Genomic DNA, 9,575 nt, shown 5'->3' with positions numbered 1-9,575 from the left:
AGGGAGGTAGGACAGAGGAAAGGAGGAAGGGGGGGAGAAGGAAGGGAGGGAAGAAAGAAGGAAGGGAGAAAGGACAGAGGAAAGAAGGAAGAGGGGAGGAAAGAAAGAATGAAGGGAGGATGGAAAGGAAGACAAGAAAGGGAGGAAGAAAGGAGGAAGGACAGAGGAAAGAAGGAAGGGGGGAAGGCAAGGAAGGAAGGAGAGAAGGACAGAGGAAAGAAGGAAGGAAAGAAGGGAGGAAGGACAGCCGGAAGGAAGGAAGGAAGGAAGGAAGGGAGGAAAGAAGGAAGGAAGGAAGGGAGGAAAGGAGGGAAGAAAGGAGGAAGGAAAGAGAAGGACAGAGGAAAGAACAAAGTAAAGAAGGGAGGAAGGACAGATGGAAGGAAGGGAGGAAAGGAGGGAAGAAAGGAGGAAGGAAGGAGAGGAGGAAGGAAGGGAGGAAAGATGGAAGGAAGGAAGGGAGGAAAGGAGGGAGGGAAGAAAGGAAGGAAAGAAGGAAGGAAGGAAGGGAGGGAGGAAGGAAGGAAGGGAGGAAAGAAGGAAGGAAGGAAGGAAAGAAGGAAGGAAAGAAGGGAGGAAGGAAAGAAGGAAGGAAGGAACAGTTTGACCCGGAGAGGTGATGATATGTCAGCGTTGTGTTCTCTCTGCTTGTTTGTGATGGAAACAAGTGGAGGAAACATCAGTTCAGCAGGTTTAATAAAAGACTCAGGAGGGAAATCACAGGTGTACATAATAAAAAAAAGGAGTGCTTTGGTTTCCGGGTCCTTGAACACATCACAGATATTAATGTTATTACTAACAACTGTGCTTTCCCAACTATGACAAGTCAAAATGTCTCCCAGGGGATAAAAACAAAAAGAAGAGGTCAGTCAAGAGTCCTTTAACCCTCCTGTTGTCCTCGAGTCAAGGAAAGAAGGGAGGAAGAAGGGAGGAAAGGAAGGAAGAACGGGGGAAGGGAGGAAGAAAGAAGGACAGGAGGAAAGAAGGGGGAAAGGAAAGAGGGAGGGAAGAAGCAGGGAGGGAGGAGGGAAGGAAGGGGATAGAGGAAGGAAGGAAGCAGGGAGGGAGTAGGGAAGGACAGAAGGAGGGAAGAAAGGGGGAAGGGGGGGGGCGGAAGGAAGGAAGGAGGGAGGGAGGAATGAAGGAAGGTAGGAGGGAAGGAAAGAAGCAGGGAGGGAGGAAGGAAGGACAGAAGTAAGGAAGAAAGGGGGGTGGAGGAAGGAAAGAAGGAAGGACAGGAGGGAGGAAGAAGGAAGGGGGGAAGGATGGAGGAAAGAAGAAAGGAAGGGAGGAAAGAGAGAGGAAGGAAAGAAAGAGAGAAGGAGGAAGTAAAGAAGGAAGGGAGGAAAGAGAGAGGAAGGAAAGAAAGAGAGAAGGAGGAAGGAAGGATGGAGGAAAGGAAGGAAGGGAGGAAAGAGAGAGGAAGGAAAGAAAGAGAGAAGGAGGAAGGAAGGGAGGAAAGGAAAGAAGGAAGGGAGGAAGGAAAAGAAGGATGGAGGAAAGAAGGGAGGAAAGAAAGAGAGAAGGGGGAAGAGAGAGTAGGGGGAAGGGAAAGAAGGAAGGGAGGAAGGAAAGAAGGGAGGGAGAAAGGACAGAAGTAAGGAAGCTTAAACAACTTTAACGGCCTTGTTTGATAGAAACTAGAACTCTCAATTCTGTCCTCTTGGTGAGACTCTGAGGAAGGAAGGGAGGAAAGGAAAGAAGGAAGGGAGGAAAGGAAAGAAGGAAGGAAGCTTAAACAACTTTTAACGGCCTTGTCTCATAGAAACTAGAAGTCTCGTTTCTGTCCTCTCGGTGCGACTCTGAGCGAACGCTTTGACTGAATCATTAATATTCTGTCCACATCAGCTTCTTCTTCTTCTATGGCTGAAAAGACGCTACGCTGGAATCTGCTGCGGTCTAATAAAGCTGACTTGTGTGTTTCTGAAAGGGATGTGACTCTTTTTCAGTGTGGACTCAGCAACAGCAGCACTATTCTTTCTTTTATGTTATTTTAAAAGTTTAAAAAAAAACAAAAAAACAACCCCACAAAACTTCTGATTCATGGACTGAACTGATGATTCACTGCTGCTACTTTTCCAAAAGGGTCTCAGCTGCTCTGGTAGATTGGATTCAAATCTTCAAAGTGTCTCTTTTAAACTGTATAAGTTAAATTAACCCTTCTGTTGTCCTCAGGTCAAGGAAGGAAGGAAGGGAGTAAGGAGGGAGGGAGGGAGGGAGGAAAGAAGGAAGGAAGGAAGGACAGACAGAGAGGAGTAAGGAGGGAGGGGAGAAAGGAAGGAAAGGAGTAAAGAGGAAAAAAGGGAGGAAGGAAGGAAAGGAGTAAAGACGAAAAGATGAAGGAATTTAGGAGAGAAGAAAGGGTGGAAGGAAGGAAGGAAGGAAGGAAGGAAAGGAGGAAAAGAGGGAGGAAGGAAGGAAAGGAGAAAGGAAGTAATGAGAGAAGGAAGGGTGGAAGGAAAGGAGTAAGGGGGGTCAAGGGAGGATGGGAGGAAGGAAAAGAGTAAAGACAAAAAGAGGAAGGAATTTAGGAGAGAAGGAAGGGTGGAAGGAAAGGAGGAAGGAAGGAGGGAGGGAGGAAAGGATGAAGGAAGGAAAAGATTCATGGACTTAACTGATGATTCACTGCTGCTACTTTTCCAAAAGGATCTCAGCTGCTCTGGTAGATTGGATTCAAATCTTCAAAGTGTCTCTTTTAAAATGTATAAGTTAAATTAACCCTTCTGTTGTCCTCAGGTCAAGGAAGGAAGAAGGAAGGGAGGAAGGATGGGAGGAGGGAGGAAGGAAGGAAGGAAAGGGAGGAGGAAGGAAAGGAGTAAAGATGAAAAGAGGAAGGAATTTAGGAGAGAAGGAAGGGTGGAAGGAGGGAGGGAGGGAGGAAGGACAGAAGGAAGGATGGAAGGAAAGGAGGAAGGAGGAAGGAAGTAATGAGAGAAGGAAGGGAGAAAGGAAGGAAGGAAGGAAAGGAGTGAGAAGGAAGGAAGGAAAGGAGTAAGGATGGAGGGAGGAAGGAAGGAAGGAAGGAAGGAAAGGAGTAAGGAAGGATGGAGTTAGGCGGGAGGGAGTAAGTAAGGAGAGAAGGAAGGAAGGAAAGAAGTCACATGACACATCACTGGAAAGCCCATGATGTCATCTTTACAGTACAGCAGGGATTGATAGAATAACTTAACAAAGAGTTAACGGGGGGGTGGGGGGGGGGGGGGGGGGGCAATGTGGACAAAAGTCAATGTGCTGGGTCCCAGAATGACACCCAGATCCATCTATAGGGGCCCACAGGTTATCAATATTTATAAGCTCAAGTCTTCTGCACCAATCATCTGTGAGAGGCAGGACCTGAGCCTGAGCTAAGTCAAAGTTAGAGACAGCCATAAAGGAAGTGGGGTGATTCGCCTTCACAATAAAAGTATTTTATATTTTGCTTTTAATTGCAGCTTGGTGCAGCAGTTTTTTTTACATTGTGCAACCTCAAAGTTAGAGACGGCCATAAAGGAAGTGGGGTGATTCGCTTTCAAAATAAAAGTATTTTACATTTTATTTTTAATTGCAGCTTGGTGCAGCACTTTTTTACATTGTGCAACCTCAAAGTTAGAGACAGCCATAAAGGAAGTGGGGTGATTCGCCTTCACAATAAAAGCATTATACATTTTATTTTTGATTGCAGCTTGATGCAGCAGGTTTTTTTACATTGTGCAACTTCAAAGTTAGAGACAGCCGTAAAGGAAATGTGGTGGTTTGCCTTCACAATAAAAGTATTTTATATTTCGCATTTAATTGCAGCTTGGTGCAGCAGGTTTTTTTACATTGTGCAACCTCAAAGTTAGAGACAGTCATAAAGGAAGTGGAGTGGTTCGCCTTCACAATAAAAGTATTTTATATTTTATTTTTGATTGCAGCTTGGTGCAGCAGGTTTTTTTACATTGTGCAACCTCAAAGTTAGAGACGGCCATAAAGGAAGTGGGGTGATTTGCTTTCACAATAAAAGCATTATACATTTTGTTTTTAATTGCAGCTTGGTGCAGCACTTTTTTTTTTTTTTTTACATTGTGCAACCTCAAAGTTAGAGACATCCATAAAGGAAGTGGAGTGATTCGCCTTCACAATAAAAGTATTTTATATTTTGCTTTTAATTGCAGCTTGGTGCAGCACTTTTTTTTACATTGTGCAACCTCAAAGTTAGAGACAGCCATAAAGGAAGTGGAGTGGTTCGCCTTCACAATAAAAGCATTATACAGTTTGCTTTTAATTGCAGCTTGGTGCAGAAGTTTTTTTTTACATTGTGCAACCTCAGCATTGTCTTGTCCTTCATAATTTATAGTGTTTATGTATCACTAAGTATTTTGGGTTTCTGGATGTGTGTGGCCACTCAAAAGAAGAGGAAACTGATATTTAGAGAGGATGAATTCAATGGTAGCCATAAAGGAAGTGGGGTGATTCGCCTTCACAATAAAAGCATTATACATTTTGTTTTTAATTGCAGCTTGGTGCAGAAGTTTTTTTTATCCTGCATGGTGTTTGCTGACGATGAGAGATGAGTAGATGATATTAACAGAGAGATAAATGATTCATTCAGAGGCTCAAAATGCACAGAAACTAAAACGATAATGACTCAGAAGAAGAGGAAACTGATATTTAGAGAGGATGAATTCAACGGTAGCGCACACAGACGAACAATGAAACTGTTCCCACGATTAAAAAAGCTATTGTTTCCTTTTTGAGGAAGCTGATTTTAATAAAGGAGAAGTATCAAAATGCTCAGTTGGACAAATGAACTCAATCTATATTCTTTAACCCTCATGTCGTCCTCCCGGGTCAAATTGACCCAATCTCTCTTTTCACTGTTCCTTCTTTCCTTCCTTCCTTCCTCTTTCTTTAATTTTTCCTTTGTTCTTCTCCTCCTTCTATACTTCTTTCGTTACTTCCTTCCTCCCTCCTTTCCTTCCTCGCTCCCTCCTTTCCTTTCTCCCTCCCTCCTTATTCCTTTCCTTCCTTCCTTCCTTCCTTCCTGTCTCCCTCCCTCCTTACTCCTTTCCTTCCTCCCTCCCTCCTTACTCCTTTCCTTCCTTCCTCCCTCCCTCCCTCCCTCCCTCCTTTCTTTCCTCCCTCCCTCCTTACTCCTTTCCTTCTTTGATCCATCCCTTTCTCCCTCCCTCCCTCCCTTCCTCCCTCTTTTTCCTTCCTCCCTCCCTCCTTTCCTTCCTCCCTCCCTCCTTACCTTCCTTCCTCCCTCGCTCCTCCTTTCCTCCCTCCCTCCTTTCCCCCCCTCCTTACTCCTTTCCTTCCTCCCTCCCTCCTTTCCTTTCTCCCTCCTTCCTTCCTCCCTCCCTTCCTTCCTTCCTTCCTTACTCTTTTCCTTCCTTCCTCCCTCCCTTGCTCCCTCCTTTCCTTTCTCCCTCCTTCCTTCCTCCCTCCCTTCCTTCCTTCCTTCCTTACTCTTTTCCTTCCTTCCTCCCTCCCTTGCTTCCTCCTTTCCTTAATCCTTTCCTTCTTTCCTCCCTCCCTCCTTTCCTTCCTCCCTCCCTCCTTACTCCTTTCCTTCCTTCCTTCCTCCCTCCCTCCCTCCTTTCCTCCCTCCCTCCTTTCCTTCCTTCCTTCCTTCCTCCTCCCTCCTTTCCTTCCTTCCTTCCTTACGCCTTTCCTTCCTTCCTTCCTTCCTTCCTCCTCCCTCCTTTCCTTCCTTCCTCCCTCCCTCCCTCCCTCCTTTCCTCCCTCCCTCCTTACTCCTTTCCTTCTTTCATCCCTCCCTCCCTCCCTCCCCCCTTTCCTTCCTCCCTCCATCCTTACTCCTTTCCTCCCTTCCTTCCTTCCTTCCTCCCTTGCTCCCTCCTTTCCTTACTCCTTTCCTTCTTTCCTCCCTCCCTCCTTTCCTTCCTCCCTCCCTCCTTACTCCTTTCCTTCCTTCCTTCCTTCCTCCCTCTCTCCCTCCCTCCTTACTCCTTTCCTTCCTTCCTCCCTCCCTCTCTCCTTTCCTTCCTCCCTCCCTCCTTACTCCTTTCGTTCCTTCCTCTCCCTCCCTCTCTCCCTCCTTACTCCTTTCTTTACTCCCTCCCTCCTTCCTTCCTCCCTCCCTCCCTCCCTCCTTACTCCTTTCCTCCCTCCCTTCCTTCCTTCCTTCCCTCTCTCTCTCTCTCCCTCCCTCCCTCCTTACTCCTTTCCTTCCTCATTCATTCCTTCCTTCCTTCCTCCCTCCCTTCCTTCCTTCCTTCCTTCTTTCCTCCCTTCCTTGACCTGAGGACAACAGGAGGTAGTGCAGTAAGAAGTATAAAGTATTTTAGTTAATGTACTTTTTTACTTTCCAGCAGTGCTACAGATTCAACTCTTGTTCCCTAAATGTTCTGTGACCCTGTAAAACAGATGTTTCCTCTTTAATCTTCTGCTGATCATTGTTTCCAAATGTCTCATTCTGTCATTCTGTCAACAGACCAAATCATTTATTCAGGTTACTGTCAGAGACTAAAGAGACCAGAACATATTATTCACCTTTTAAAGCTTGAATCAGACTAGTTTTAATATGTTGTAATATATTAATTTAACCTTCCTGTCATCCTCCCGGGTCAAATTGACCCCGTTTGTTTTGACTTGTTTCTTCTTTCCTTCCTTACCTCCTTCTTTCTTTCTTTCTTTCTTCCTTTCCTTCCTCTGCCCTTCTTTCCTTCTTTCCTCCCTCCTTTCCTTCTTTCCTCCCTTCCTTCCTTACCTTCCTTACCTCCTTCCTTCTCTCTTTCTTTCCTCCCTCCTTCCTTTTTTCCTCCCTCCTTTCCTTCCTTCCTCCCTCCCTCGCTCCCTCTCTCCCTTCCTCCCTCCCTCCTCCCTCCTTTCCTTCCTCCTTTCTCCCTCCTTCCTCCCTCCTTCTTCCTTGTTCCTTCCTTCCCTCCCTCCTTCTCTCTTTCTTTCCTCCCTCCTTTCCTTCCACCTTTCCTTCCGTCTTCCTTCCCTCCTTCCTCCCTCCTTCCTTCTTTCCTCCCTCCTTCCTTCTTTCCTCCCTCCTTTCTCCCTTCTTTCCTCCCTCCTTCCTTCCTTCCTCTTTCCTCCTTCCTTCTTCCTTTCTCCCTTCTTTCCTCCCTCCTTTCCTTCCTCCTTCCTTTCCTTCCTCCTTTCCTTCCTTCTTCCTTCCCTTCTTCCTTCCCTCCTTCCTCCCTCCTTTCCTTCCTCCCTCCTTCCTCCTTCCTTTCTCCCTTCTTTCCTCCCTCCTTCCTTCCTTCCTCCCTCCCTCCTTTCCTTCTTCCCTCCTTTCCTTCCTTCTTCCTTCCTCCTTCCTTTCCTTCCTCCCTCCTTTCCTTCCTTCCTCCCTCCCTTCCTTCCTTGACTCGAGGAGGGTTAATCAGCTGGTTGTAGCTCTATAAAGGAGAAGCTTTATTAAAGTCTGCATGTTGGAGCTTTTGCTTTAAGTGTGAATCTGAACTGAGTGTTTTTATCTGTATTATTTTGGGTGACAACCTCCAAACTCTGCTTTGCAACCATTCTGGAAAATATGATGAGTGTCTTATTGAGAAATGTCTCGTTTAAACTCAGCTGGATTCACCAGAACGGAAAAACAACCAGAAAAAAGTAAAAGCAATGTTTGTTTTTCTCTTTCTCATGAATTTGGTATTCGGCTGAGTGGTGACGACTTTTAGGACACTTTAATTCTTTTTTTCTGATATAAGCTTTACCCTCCTGTTGTCCTCGAGTCAAGGAAGGAAGGGAGGAAGAAGGAAGGAAAGGAGGGAGGGAAGAAGGAAGGGAGGGAGGAAGAAGGAAGGAAAGGAGGGAGGGAGGGAGGGAGGAAGGAAGGACAGAAGGAAGGAAAGGAGGGAGGGAGGAAGAAGAAAGGAAAAGAGGGAGGGAGGAAGGAAGGGAGGAAGAAGGAATGAAAGGAGGGAGGAAGGAATGAAAGGAGGGAGGAAGGAAGGAAAGGAGGGAGGGAGGAAGGAAGGAAAGGAGGAAGGGAGGAAGGAAGGAAGGAAGGACAGAGGAAAGAAGGAGTGGGAGGAAGGAAAGAAAGAAGGACAAGAAGGAAGGAAGGAAGGAAGGAAGGACAGAGGAAAGAAGGAGTGGGAGGAAGGAAAGGAAGGAAAGAAGGAAGGAAGGAAGGAAAGGAAAGAAGGAAGGAAAAAAAGGAAGGAAGGACAGAGGAAAGAAGGAGTGGGAGGAAGGAAAGGAAGGAAGGAAAGGAAGGAAGGAAAGGAAAAGAAGGAAAGAAAGGAAAAGAAGGAAGGAAGGACAGAGGAAAGAAGGAGTGGGAGGAAGGAACGGAAGAAAGGAAACAAGGAAGGAAACAAGGACAGAGGACAGAAGGAAGGACAGACGGAAGGAAAGAAGGGAGGAACAGTCAAAACAGACGGGGTCAGTTTGACCCGGGAGGACGACAGGAAGCTTAAATATCTTTTTTGATCTTTTCTTTCTTCAGCAGGCGGGCGGGTGAAGGTTTAAAGTCCCGTCTCTGCGGCCTGACTCAGTGGAAACTAACGGTTGTGTTTTTACAGGCTGGTTCAGACTCTCGTTGCCGCCGCCGTCGGTTAAAGTACCAAACGTCTTTCCTGGTGAGCCTTCTGAGTTTTGGGAGCGTCAAATAAACAACAATTATAGAGCAGCCGTGGCTTATTTTGGCAGACTTCTGTTTAACCAAACTGTTTTTGTATGAGAATAACTTTTAGACTTTATGCTCTTTACTTTTTTAGGTCATCAGATATTCACATTTTTAGCGAGGCTCTGCTTTCCTTTAGCTTGTAAAGAGACATTACGCCCTTTTTCCAGTTTAACCCTCCTGTTGTGTTCGAGTCCAGGAAGGAAGGGAGGAAGGGAGTAAAGGAAAGAAGGCAGGGAGGGAGGAAGGAAGGAAGGAGATAGAAAGGAAGGAACGACAGAAGGAAGAAAGGGGGATGGAGGACGGAAGGAAGGAAGGGAGGAAAGGAAATAAGGAAGGGAGGAAGGAAGGATGGAGGAAAGAAGTAAGTAAGGAAGGAAGGTAGGAGGGAGGGAGGAAGGAAGGAAAGAAGGACAGAGGAAAGAAGGAAGGAAGGAAGGAAGGAAGGACGGAGGAAAGAAGTAAGGAAGGAAGGAACGAAGGGAGGGAGGGCGGGTTGAAGGAAGGAAGGAAGGAAGGAGGAAGGAAGGAAGGAAGGAAGGCAAGGAGGGAGGGAGGGAGGGAGGAAGGAAGGAAGGAAGGAAGGAAGGAAGGACGGAAGGAAGGGAGGGAAGAGAAGGAAGGAAGGAAGGAAGGAAGGAAGGAAGGAAGGAAGGAAGGAAGGAAGGAAGGAAGGAACAGTCAAAAGGCACGGGGTCAATTTGACCCGGGAGGACGACAGGAAGGTTAAAGATGAAACCTTTTACTGTAATACTGCATACTACATCGCTCATAATACTGCAGTACTTTTACTGTAATACTGCATACTACATCACTCATAATACTGCAGTACTTTTACTGTAATACTGCATACTACATCACTCATAATACTGCAGTACTTTTACTGTAATACTGCATACTACATCACTCATAATACTGCAGTACTTTTACTGTAATACTGCATACTACATCACTCATAATACTGCAGTACTTTTACTGTAATACTGCATACTACATCAATCATAATACTGCA

The 9,575-nt window shown here is 46.0% G+C and overlaps 1 protein-coding gene across 1 annotated transcript in view; it reads left to right on the top strand.

Annotated features, from left to right (window-relative positions):
• Positions 1–9,575, top strand: part of LOC128358610 (40S ribosomal protein S17) — a 554,334-nt gene that overhangs the window by 83,069 nt on the left and 461,690 nt on the right. The gene's annotated exons all lie outside the window — the stretch shown is intronic.

The sequence above is a fragment of the Scomber japonicus genome, chromosome 5 (genome assembly GCF_027409825.1).
Source record: "Scomber japonicus isolate fScoJap1 chromosome 5, fScoJap1.pri, whole genome shotgun sequence".
NCBI lineage: Eukaryota > Metazoa > Chordata > Actinopteri > Scombriformes > Scombridae > Scomber > Scomber japonicus.
This window is presented reverse-complemented; position numbering and strand designations above follow the sequence as displayed.